Genomic DNA, 13962 nt, shown 5'->3' on the forward strand with positions numbered 1-13962 from the left:
CTTCTCTTTTGTTTACACATGTACTTTAGTTTTATTTATTAGATGACACTCCTCCCAACCTTTTGCTTACACAAGCCATGGCTAACCGAATCCTCGGGTGCCTTCCAACATTCACATACCATGGAGGAGTGTCTATTTGCAAGTTTAAGTTGCTTACTGATAGATCAGAGCAAAACATGCGAAGAGAATTATTAATGCAAGTTAATTAATTGGGGCTGGGAACACCCATTGCCAGCTCCTTTTGCAAAATTATTGGATAAGCGGATGAGCCACTAGTCCATTCTGAAAGTCTGTCAGAAGTAAATGACAAGATCGAAAGATAAAACACCACATACTTCCTCATGAGCTATAAAACATTGACACAAATAAGAGATAATAACTTTTGAATTGTTTAAAGGTAGCACATGAAGTATTTACTTGGAATGGCAGGAAATACCACATAGTAGGTAGATATGGTGGACACAAATGGCATAGGTTTTGGCTCAAGGTTTTGGATGCACGAGAAGCATTTCCTCTCAGTACAAGGTTTGGGCTAGCAAGGTTGTTTGAAGCAAACACAAGTATAAACCGGTACATCAAAACTTACATAAGAACATATTGCAAGCATTATAAGACTCTACACTGTCTTCCTTGTTGCTCAAACACTTTTACCAAAAAATATCTAGATCTTAGAGAGACCAATCATGCAAACCAAATTTCAACAAGCTCTACAGTAGTTCTCCACTACTAGATTTAAACTACATGATGCAAGAGCTTAAACATGATTTATGAGAGCTCAAAACAATTTCCAAGTATCAAGTTATTCAAAACCATATGAAGCATTTTCTGATTCCAACCAAATAGCAACAAGTGAAGCGATCAACTTTCGCTCTTGAACATTAAAAGTAACTAAGAACACATGTGTTCATACGCAACAGCGGAGCGTGTCTCTCTCCCACACAAGCATGAATTTATTCAGAAAACTAAGATAACAAAACAAAAATAAAAGCACACAGACGCTCCAAGTAAAGAACATAAGATGTGATGGAATAAAAATATAGTATCACTAGAAGTGACCTGATAAGTTGTCGATGAAGAAGGGGATGCCCAAGGCATCCCCAAGCTTAGATGCTTGAGTCTTCTTAAAATATGCAGGGATGAACCACGGGGGCATCCCCAAGCTTAGACCTTTCACTCTTCTTGATCATAGTATATCATCCTCTTCTCTTGATCCTTGAAAACTTCCTCCACACCAAACTTAAAGCAAACTCATTAGAGGGTTAGTGCATAATCAAAAATTAACATGTTCAGAGGTGACACAATCATTCTTAACACTTCTGGACATTGCCCAAAGCTACTGGAAGTTAATGGAACAAAGAAATCCATTCAACATATCAAAAGAGGCAATGCGAAATGAAAGGCAGAATCTGTCAAAACAGAACAGTCCGAAAAGACGAATTTTACAGAGGCACTTAATTTGCTCAGATGGAAAAACTCAAAACTAATGAAAGTTGCGTACATATCTGAGGATCACGCAGGTAAATTGGCAGATTGTTTTGATTTTTTTACAGAGAGTTCTGCGCAAATTCGTGACGTGACAGCAAATTCTGTTTCTGCGCAGCAATCCAAATCTAGCATCAACTTTACCATAGAGACTTTACTTGGCACAAAAAACATGATAAGGGGAGGTTGCTACAGTAGTAACAACTTCCAAGACTCAACAAAACAGTAGTAAAATAAACACATGGGTTATCTCCCAAGAAGTTCTTTCTTTATAGCCATTAAGATGGGCTCAGTAATTTTAATGATACTCTCGCAAGAAATAAGAGTTGAAGCAAAAGAGAGCATCAAAAAGCAAATTCAAAACACATTTAAGCCTAAGCCACTTCCTATGAAAAGGAATCTTGTACACAAATAAATTCATGAAGAACAAAGTGGAAAGCATAGAAAAGCAACACAAGTGCAATTTCAAGATTCTTAACATAAAGAGGGGAAACTTAATATTATTAAGATGCATACAACCGTGTTTCCCTCTCTCATAATAACTTTCAGTAACATCATTTATGAAATCCACAATATAACCATCACTTAAAACATTCTTATCATGGTTCATATGCATAAAGGTATCATTATCAAGAATTTGAACATGGTAAACAAATTGCATACTAAGGGAATGGTTTTTGGCAATCCCATCATAACTATGACAAGTTTCATAAGGATAATTATAACTTGTGTCATATCCATCTCTATAACGATTATCTAAACCAGAATATATAATTTTATCATTTTCACTAAAAGTAAAGGTCTCAAATATAGGATCTTCAAGCACAACGTCCCCAAGCTTAGAGCTTTCAATATCATCGTTTGAGGGAACATGAATAGTGCTAACATCATTACTTTCATAATCGGTACCAAAAAGATTTCCAAAGTCAAAGGTAGTGTGCTCTTCCAAATCATGATCACTAATATGAGTAAAGGGCATAGGAAGATCATTTTACTCAGATTCATTATCATAATAATCATTAGGAGCAACATACTTATGGTTACCTATCGTTACCTCATACACGTGGGGATATGTGATACGTCTCCGACGTATCGATAATTTCCTATGTTCCATGCTACATTATTGATGATATCTACATGTTTTATACACATTATATGTCGTATTTACGCATTTTCCGGCACTAACCTATTGACGAGATGCCGAAGGGCCAGTTCCTGTTTTCTGCTGTTTTTGGTTCCAGAAATCCTAGTAAGGAAATATTCTCGGAATCGGACGAAATCAACACCGAAGATCTTAGAATCCCCGGGAGCTTCCAGAACACCCGAGAGCCACCAGAGGGGAGCCCTGGTGGGCCCAGATGATAGGGCGGCGCGGCCAGGGCTGGGCCCGCGCCCCCCTAGTATGTCGCCGCCTCGTCAGCCCTCCGACTCCGCCTCTTCGCCTATATAAAGGTCCCTGACCTAAACCTCGAGACGAATAAGCCACGGTACGCGAAACCTTCCAGAGCCGCCGCCATCGCGAAGCCAAGATCTGGGGGACAGGAGTCTCTGTTCCGGCACGCCGCCGGGACGGGGAAGTGCCCCCGGAAGGCTTCTCCATCGACACCGCTGCCATCTTCACCGCCATCTTCATCAACGCTGCTGCTCCCATGAGGAGGGAGTAGTTCTCCATTGAGGCTCGGGGCTGTACCGGTAGCTATGTGGTTCATCTCTCTCCTATGTACTTCAATACAATAATCTCATGAGCTGCCTTACATGATTGAGATTCATATGATGATGCTTGTAATCTAGATGTCATTATGCTAGTCAAGTGGGTTTTACTTATGTGATCTCCGGAGACTCCTTGTCCCACGTGTGTAAAGGTGACAGTGTGTGCACCGTGTGGGTCTCTTAGGCTATATTTCACGGAATACTTATTCACTGTTATGAATGGCGTAGTGAAGTGCTTATTTATATCCCTTTATGATTGCAATGTGTTTTGTATCACTATTTATCTATGTGCTACTCATGTGATGTTATTAAAGTAGTCTATTCCTCCTGCATGGTGCAATGGTGACAGTGTGTGCATCGTGTAGTTCTTGTCGTAGATTATGATCATAATCTCTTGTAGGTTATGGAGTTGATTATCGCTATGATAGTATTGATGTGATCTATGCCTCCTTCGTAGTGTGATGGTGACAGTGTGCATGCTACGTTAGTACTTGGTCTATTTTGCAAAGATCTATTATACTCTAAGGTTACTTAAACATGAATATCGAATGTTGTGGCGCTTGTTAACTCCGGCATTGAGGGTTCGTGTAATCCTACACAATTAGTGGTGTTCATTATCAAACAAGAGTATATGTAGCACAAAGGAAAGAGAACTTATTTATTATGTGATCAATGTTGAGAGTGTCCACTAGTGAAAGTATGATCCCTAGGCCTTATTTCCACCACAAAGAATTGCTTCCTACGCCAGCAAGCTATTTTCTGGCGCCGCTTGTTTACTGTTTTACTGCATCTTTACTTTCTGCAATATTACCACCATCCATACTACTTGTATTTCACTATCTCTTCGCCGAACTAGTGCACCTATACATCTGACAAGTGTATTAGGTGTGTTGGGGACACAAGATCGAGACTTCTTGTATCGTGATTGCAGGGTTGCTTGAGAGGGATATCTTTGACCTCTTCCTCCCTGAGTTCGATAAACCTTGGGTGATCCACTTAAGGGAAAACTTGCTGCTGTTCTACAAACCTCTGCTCTTGGAGGCCCAACACTGTCTACAGGAAAAGAAGCGTGAGTAGACATCAATATGTCGTTACCTCTTTCTTCTTATTCCCCCTCTTCTTCCTCTTCTTCGTTCCCTTCTTCTTCTTTTCCTTCTCCTCGTTCCCTTCTTTAGGAGGAAGAGGCTTGAAGGGAGGCTTTTCCACATAACCTGATTTAGTTCGAGAAACAATAGAAGAAACTTGGGAGGATTACTCCTTTTCATTAATAAGTTTGAAACACACAGCGGTCCTATCATATTTTTGCAAAGTGTCATCTTCTAAAATATTTTGTATGTAAGTATTTGTATGGAAATTATTAATGCAATAAGAAAGACACCCATGCACGACATCATCAATATCAAGATCGTTAATATCTAACAAAGAAATTTTTCTTGATAACTCTTCATACTTCAAAAATAAGGTAAGTTCATCATGCTAATTAGGAGTAATTTCATCATCACAATACAAATTTGCAGCACTCATGGGGTTCAAATTATCATTGGAGGAGCATTGAAAATTAAAATGACCAACTCTATGGCAAAGTTCACAAATAAAAGGATAGAGGGCACACACTTTTTCACCAAGATCATCTAGAGCCCTAGACCACTTTCTAGTTTTTTCATTCCTATGATGGATACAATATTCATCTTCGATTTTATTAATTCCACAAGGTCTATGTAATCCACAAAAGTTAACATGCTTATAGGAAATAGCATTTTCAGAAGTTTGAACATGTTCATTGCAATCAATAATAACAGTTTCATCCTTCATGCAAGCGTCTTTAAAAGGTTCATGATACTTATCAAAATTCTTCCTAGGCAATTCAATGTGAGAAGCAAAGGCTTTATAAAAATTTGCAACAACTTGAGAGTCAAGACCATAAGTAGCACTTATATTTCGGGAATGGTGTTTTGGAACATGGGACCATATGCTCCCTATATTTTGAAATGCATCTTACATATATTTTAAATTTCAAAAAAATTGAAACAAAAAATTCGCATGTACATCTTCACGTGCTACGCGCTCACAAAGTCGTTTCATAAAAAATGAACTTATCATGTGACATGTGTAAAAAAGACAAAATTCAGTGCTGAAAACAATGCTTTTCACAGGATAAGTTTTCTCTTTTTTACATAGGCCACACCAAATATTATTTTTTCGTGAAACTTGACGCACACACATATATTATGAAGATGTACATGTAGAATTTTTTGTCAAAATTTTTCCACACTTCGAAATATGTTTTGTTGGTAGAGGGAGCATACGCACCCAGGAGCCGAATTGAATTTCCATTATATTTCGAAATTTATCAGTATCCATAAAAGTTTCAATGCATTCATAATCATAATTTATACCTGACTCTCTACCTTTGTCATTCTCCCATTCTTCAGTATTCTCCTGAATCCGATCAAGAAGCTAGGTACCATTTAAACTCTTCTTTGTTGCGTGTGAATGATCCAGAACAAGCAGTATCCAGCAAGGTTTTATCCTGAAAAGAAAGTCTTGCATAGAAATTTTCAATGATAACATTACCAGGAAGCTCATGAATGGGGCATTTGAGCATTAAGGACCTCAATCTCTCCCATGCTTGGGCAATACTCTCTCCATCATGAGGCCAGAAATTATATATACGGTTTCGCTCTTTGTGAATTTCACTTGGAGGATAGAATTTAGAATAAAATAGAGGCACAATATCCTTCAAATAAAGAGAATGCCCATCCTTCAGCAGTTTATACCAATGCGCCGCTTTACCAGACAGCGACATAGAGAATAATTTCTTCCTAACTTCATCCATAGAAATACCCGCACACTTGAATAACCCGCATAATCCATCTAAAAACAGTAAATGATCTCCAGGACGGACAGTTCCATCCCCTTCATAGCGGTTATCCTTAACAAGTTCAATAATTTTCATAGGTATCTTGAAAGGAATATTTTCAGTAGGTGGATTTAAAATATCACAAGCATCATTAGAGTTATCGCATATGGGAGATAAAGTAATATCAGAGCAAATTTTCTTCCCTAAAACTGGGAAGCTACAAAGATCATAAAAACTAGCTTCCCCAAGCTTAGACTTTTCTATAGCATTAGCAGTAATTGCATTCGTACTAATAACATGCTACTAGCATGCAAATAAGGTTCCATAGGTTTTTTTCATTTTCGTATTAAACAATTCTAAATCAGGAAAAAGATTAAAAAGCTCACTAATTTTGTTGTTGTTTTCCATTATGCCTAACTAGTGAAAATAAAAACAAGAGACAAAAAGATAAAATTGCAGAATCTAAAGGAGATAGCTTCGAGCACTCACACACCGGCAACAGTGCTAGGAAATAGCTTACTAGTCGGAGGATGTGAATACCTTTTACCTTACCTCCCGGCAACGGCGCCGTGAAAATAGCTTGATGTCTACGGGTACTTCTATTCTTGTAGACAGTGTTGGGCCTCCAAGAGCAGAGGTTTGTAGAACAGCAGCAAGTTTCCCTTAAGTGAATCACCCAAGGTTTATCGAACTCAGGGAGGTAGAGGTCAAAGATAGTCCTCTCAAGCAACCCCGCAATTAAGATACAAGAAGTCTCTTGTGTCCCCAACACACCTAATACACTTGTCAGATGTATAGGCGCACTAGTTCGGCGAAGAGATAGTAAAACACAGGTGGTATAGATGAATATGAGTGGTAATAACAATCTGAAATAAATATGGCAGCGAGTAAACATGCAGTAGAACAGTAAGTAAGCGGTGTTTGCAGTATAGGAAACAAGGCCTAGGGATCATACTTTCACTAGTGGACACTCTCAACATTGATCACATAATAAATAAATAACTTCTCCTCATTTGTGCTACATACACTCTTTTGTTGGATGACAAACACCATTCACTGTGTAGGGCTACAAGAGCTCCCTCAAGCCGGAGTTAACAAGCGCCACAACATTCGGCATTCATATTTAAGTAACCTTAGAGCATAACAGATCTTTGCAATTTAAACCGAGTACTAACATAGCATACACACTATCACCATTACACTATGAAAGGGGGAATAGATCACATCAATACTATCATAGTAATAATTAACTCCATAACCTACAAGAGATTATGATCATAACCTACGCCAAGTACTTCACGATGCACACACTGTCACCATTACACCATGAAGGAGGAATATACTACTTTAATAACATCACAAGAGTAGCACATAGACTAATAGTGATACAAAGCTCATCATATGGATCTCAATCATGCAAAGCAATTCATGAGATCATTGTATTGGGGTACAGAGAGAGATTAACCACATAGCTACCGGTAGAGCCCTCAGCCTTGGGGGAGAACTACTCCCTCCTCATCATGGGAGACAGCGATGGCGATGAAGATGGCGGTGCTGTCGATGGAGATGGCTCCGGGGGCAATTCCCCGTCCCGGAAGGGTGCCGGAACAGAGACTTCTGTCCCCCGAATTGGAGTTTCGCGATGGCGGCGGTGCCCCTGGAGTCTTTCTGGAGTTTCGTCAATCGGTATCGAAGATTTAGGTCACGAGGCATCTTATAGGCGAAGAGTCGGAGTCGGAAGGGGTCCGGGGACCCACACACCGGGGGCGCCCCCTCGGCCGCGCCGCCACCATGTGTGGTGGCCTCGGGCCTCTCCTCCGGTCCCTCTTCGGTGTTCCGGGAGCTTCGTGGAAATATAAGATCATGGGCCTTGATTTCGTCCAATTCCGAGAATATTTCCTTACTAGGATTTCGAAACCAAAAACAGCAGAAAACAGAACTGGCACTTCGGCATCTCGTCAATAGGTTAGTTCCGGAAAATGCATCAAAACGATATAAAGTGTGAACAAAACATGTAGGTATTGTCATAAAACTAGCATGGAACATCAGAAATTATAGATACGTTTGAGACGTATCAGCTATCATCAGCACTGATGTCACCCTATCAATGGAAAAATCTCGGCTATGATATTATGAAAATTGGCGATAATGAACGACGACTGGTAATCTCGAGAGCCTTTGACCAAATACAAGTTTTTGTTCAAATGCTCGGGAGCTACTTTATAAATATATGTCGAGAAGATTGATGGAGATGATTCAGAAGGGGACGATTCAAAAATATTGCGACAGAGACAAATTGGAGCCTACAACCAAGTATAAATCCTCGACTGTTTCATGCTACTTTATTGATGATACCTACATGCTACTTTCTCCAACCAAGTATAAATCCTCGACTGTCTCCAACGTATCGATAATTTCTTATGTTTCATGCTACTTTATTGATGATACCTACATGTTTTATACACATTTTATGTCATATTTATGCGTTTTCCGGAACTAACCTATTGACGAGATGCCGAAGTGCCAGTTCCTGTTTTCTGCTGTTTTTGGTTTCAGAAATAGGTTAGTTCCGGAAAACGGACGAAATCAACGCCCAGGTTCCTATTTTTCCCGGAACCATCCAGAACACCCGAGAGCCGCCAGAGGGAAGCCCTGGGGGGCCCACACCACACCCTGGCGCGGCCAGAGGGGGGGCCGCGCCGCCCTATGGTGTGGTGGCCCCAGGCCCCCTCCGAGGCTGCCCTTCCGCCTATTTAAAGCCTCCGTCGCGAAAACCCTATTGCGGAGGACGAAACCCACAGAAACCTTCCAGAGCCGCCGCCATCGCGAAGCCAAGATCTCGGGGACAGGAGTCTCTGTTCCGGCACCCTGCCGGAGCGGGGAAGTGCCCCCGGAAGGCTTCTCCATCGACACCGCTGCCATCTCCACCGCCATCTTCATCACCGCTGCCGCTCCCATGAGGAGGGAGTAGTTCTCCATTGAGGCTCGGGGCTGTACCGGTAGCTATGTGGTTCATCTCTCTCTATGTACTTCAATACAATAATCTCATGAGCTGCCTTACATGATTGAGATTCATATGATGATGCTTGTAATCTAGATGTCATTATGCTAGTCAAGTGAGTTTTACTTATGTGATCTCCGGAGACTCCTTGTCCCACGTGTGTAAAGGTGACGAGTGTGTGCACCGTGTGGGTCTCTTAGGCTATATTTCACGAATACTTATTCACTGTTATGAATGGCATAGTGAAGTGCTTATTTATATCTCTTTATGATTGCAATGTGTTTTGTATCACAATTAATCTATGTGCTACTCTAGCAATGTTATTAAAGTAGTTTTATTCCTCCCTGCACGATGTAATGGTGACAAGTGTGTGCATCCGTGTTAGTACTTGGTTTATGCTATGATCATGATCTCTTGTAGATTGCGAAGTTAACTATTGCTATGATAGTATTGATGTGTATTATTCCTCCTACATAAGCATGAAGGTGACAGTGTGCATGCTACGTTAGTACTTGGTTTAGTCGTATTGATCTATCTTACACTCTAAGGTTACTTAAATATGAACATTTAATTGTGGAGCTTGTTAACTCCGGCATTGAGGGTTCGTGTAATCCTACGCAATATGTTCATCATCCAACAAGAGAGTGTAGAGTATGCATTTATCTATTCTGTTATGTGATCAAAGTTGAGAGTGTCCACTAGTGAAAGTCTATTCCCTAGGCCTTGTTTCTAAATACTGCTATCGCTGCTTGTTTACTGTTTTACTGCGTTACTACTGCTGCGTTACTATCGCATGTTTACTTCCCGCAATATTACTACCATCAACCGCACGCCAGCAAGCACTTTTCTGGCGCCATACTACTGCTCATATTCATTCATACCACTTGTATTTCACTATCTCTTCGCCGAACTAGTACACCTATTAGGTGTGTTGGGGACACAAGAGACTTCTTGCTTTGTGGTTGCAGGGTTGCATGAGAGGGATATCTTTGACCTCTTCCTCCCCGAGTTCGATAAACCTTGGGTGATCCACTTAAGGGAAACTTGCTGCTGTTCTACAAACCTCTCGCTCTTGGAGGCCCAACACTGTCTACAAGAATAGAAGCTCCCGTAGACATCAAGCACTTTTCCGGCGCCGTTGCCGGGGAGGAAAGGTAAAAGGCACTCATACTTTGGTTCCGTGTAACGATACTTTTCTGGCGCCATTGTGTGTGTGCTCGAAGCTATTTCCTTTAGACTCTGCAATTGCGACATTTGGTTTCTTGTTTACACTAGTTAGGCATAATGAACAACAATGAGCTTCTTATTCTATTTCCTGATTTAAGACATGGATGGTTTGATGCGAAAATTAAAAAACCCATGGAACATATTAATATGAATGCTTTGAACACTATTGTTGCTAATGCTATGGAAAATTCTAAGCTTGGGGAAGTCGGCTTTGATGAGCATGATATTTTTAGTCCCCCAAGCATTGAGGAGAAAATTTACTTTGATGATACTTTGCCTCCCATTTATGATAACTATAATGATAGTAGTCTTTTGTTACCACCTGTTATGGAGGATAAATTTGATTATGATTACAATATACCTCCTATATTTGATAGCTACTTTGTTGAATTTGCTCCCACTACAATTAATAAGAATGACTATGCTAATGTTGGGAGTAGTAATTATTTTATGCATGAGACTCATGATAAGAATGCTTTATGTGATAGTTATATTGTTGAGTTCACTCATGATGCTACTGAAAGTTATTATGAGAGAGGAAAATATGGTTGTAAAAATTTTCATGTTACTAAAACACCTCTCTATGTGCTGAAATTTTTGAAGCTACACTTGTTTTATCTTCCTATGCTTGTTACTTTGCTCTTCATGAACTTGTTTATTTACAAGATTCCTATGCATAGGAAGCATGTTAGACTTAAATGTGTTTTGAATTTGCCTCTTGCTGCTCTCTTTTGCTTCAACTTCTATTTCTTGTGAGTGCATCATTAAAACTGCTGAGCCCATCTTAATGGCTATAAAGAAAGAACTTCTTGGGAGATAACCCATGTGTTTTTTTACTACAGTACTTTGTTTTATATTTGAGTCTTGGAAGTTGTTTACTACTGTAGCAACCTCTCCTTATCATGTTTTTGTGCCAAGTAAAGTTTCTATGTTAAAGTTGATGCTATATTTGGGATCGCTGCGCAGAAACAGCATTGCTGTCTGTCACGAATCTGGGCCTAAGTCTCTGTAGAAAATTCGAAAAAAATCTGCCAATTTACGAGCGTGATCCTCAGATATGTACGCAACTTTAATTAGTTTGAGTTTTTCCATTTGAGCAAGTCTGGTGCCATTTTAAAATTCGTCTTTACGAACTGTTCTGTTTTTGACAGATTCTGTCTTTTATTTCGCATTGCCTCTTTTGCTATGTTGGATGAATTTCTTTGATCCATTAATATCCAGTAGCTTTATGCAATGTCCAGAAGTGAAAAGAATGATTGTGCCACCTCTGAACATGTGAATTATTAATTATGCACTAACCCTCTAATGAGTTTGCTTGAAGTTTGGTGTGAAGGAAGTTTTCAAGGGTCAAGAGAGGAGTATGATATACTATGATCAAGAGGAGTGAAAGCTCTAAGCTTGGGGATGCCCCCGTGGTTCACCCCTGCATATTTTAAGAAGACTCAGGCGTCTAAGCTTGGGGATGCCCAAGGCATCCCCTTCTTCATCGACAACATCATCAGGTTCCTCCCCTTAAACTATATTTTTAGTCAGTCACATCTTGTGTTCTTTACTTGGAGCGTCGGTTTGTTTTGTTTTTGTTTTTGTTTGAATAAAATGGATCCTAGCATTCCTTGTGTGGGAGAGAGACACGCTCCGCTGGTTCGTATGAACACATGTGTTCTTAGCTCATAATATTCATGGCGAAGTTTCCTCTTCATTATATTGTTATATGGTTGGAATTGGAAAAATGCTACATGTAGTAATTGGTAAAATGTCTTGGATAATGTGATACTTGGCAATTGTTGTGCTCATGTTTAAGCTCTTGCATCATATACTTTGCACCCATTAATGAAGAAATACATAGTGCTTGCTAAAATTTGGTTTGTATAATTGGTCTCTCTAAGGTCTAGATAATTTCTAGTATTGAGTTTTGAACAACAAGGAAGACGGTGTAGAGTCTTATAATGTTTACAATATGTCTTTTATGTGAGTTTTGCTGCACCGGTTCAACTTTGTGTTTGTTTCAAATAACCTTGCTAGCCTAAACCTTGTATCGAGAGGGAATACTTCTCATGCATCCAAATCCTTGAGCCAACCACTATGCCATTTGTGTCCACCATACCTACCTACTACATGGTATTTCTCCGCCATTCCAAAGTAAATTGCTTGAGTGCTACCTTTAAACAATTCAAAAGTTATTACCTCTTATTTGTGTCAATGTTTTATAGCTCATGAGGAAGTATGTGGTGTTTATCTTTCAATCTTGTTGGGCAACTTTCACCAATGGACTAGTGGCTTCATCCGCTTATCCAATAACTTTGCAAAAAGAGCTGGCAATGGGATTCCCGGTCCCAAATTAATTAACAAAAATAGACACTCCTCCATGGTATGTGATTGTTGGACGGCACCCGAAGGATTCGGTTAGCCATGGCTTGAGAAAGCAAAGGTGGGGAGGAGTGTCAACATAATAAAACTAAAATAAAAAGGCACTCCTTCATGGTATGAGATTGTTGGCAGGCACCCGAAGGATTCGGTTAGCCACGGTTTGTGAAAGAAAGGTTGGAAGGAGTGCCACCCAAAAATAAAATAAAATGGGAGCCGCTCTTTGAAGGTTTGTCTGGCAAGGGGGTTAGAGTACCCGCTACCATTCGTTGACAACAACAAACACCTCTCAAAACTTTATTTTTATGCTCTCTTTATGTTTTCAAAATAAAAGCTCTAGCACAAATATAGCAATCGATGCTTTCCTCTTTGAAGGGCCTTTCTTTTACTTTTATGTTGAGTCAGTTCACCTATTTCTCTCCATCCCAAGAAGCAAACACTTGTGTGAACTGTGCATTGATTCTTACATACTTGCTTATTGCATTTGTTATATTACTCTATGTTGACAATTATCCATGAGATATACATGTTATAAGTTGAAAGCAACCGCTGAAACTTAATCTTCCTTTGTGTTGCTTCAATACCTTTACTTTGATTTATTGCTTTATGAGTTAACTCTTATGCAAGACTTATTGATGCTTGTCTTGAAGTACTATTCATGAAAAGTCTTTGCTTTATGATTCAGCTTGTTTACTCATGTCATTACCATTGTTTTGATCGCTGCATTCATCTCATATGCTTACAATAGTATGATCAAGGTTATGATGGCATGTCACTTAAGAAATTATCTTTGTTATCGTTTTACTCGCTCGGGACGAGCAGAACTAAGCTTGGGGATGCTGATACGTCTCCAACGTATCGATAATTTCTTATGTTCCATGCTACTTTATTGATGATACCTACATGTTTTATACACATTTTATGTCATATTTATGCGTTTTCCGGAACTAACCTATTGACGAGATGCCGAAGTGCCGGCTCTCGTTTTCTGCTGTTTTTGGTTTCAGAAATCCTAGTAACGAAATATTCTCGGAATCGGACGAAATCAACGCCCGGGTTCCTATTTTTCCCGGAACCATCCGAACACCCGAGAGCCGCCGGAGGGAAGCCCCGGGGGCCCCACACCACACCCCCGGCGCGGCCGGAGGGGGGCCGCGCCGCCCTATGGTGTGGTGGCCCCGAGCCCCCTCCGAGGCTGCCCTTCCGCCTATTTAAAGCCTCCGTCGCGAAAACCCTATTGCGGAGGACGAAACCCACGTAAACCTTCCGGAGCCGCCGCCATCGCGAAGCCAAGATCTGGGGGACAGGAGTCTCTGTT

This window comes from Lolium rigidum, chromosome 2 (assembly GCF_022539505.1).
Source record: "Lolium rigidum isolate FL_2022 chromosome 2, APGP_CSIRO_Lrig_0.1, whole genome shotgun sequence".
Lineage (NCBI taxonomy): Eukaryota > Viridiplantae > Streptophyta > Magnoliopsida > Poales > Poaceae > Lolium > Lolium rigidum.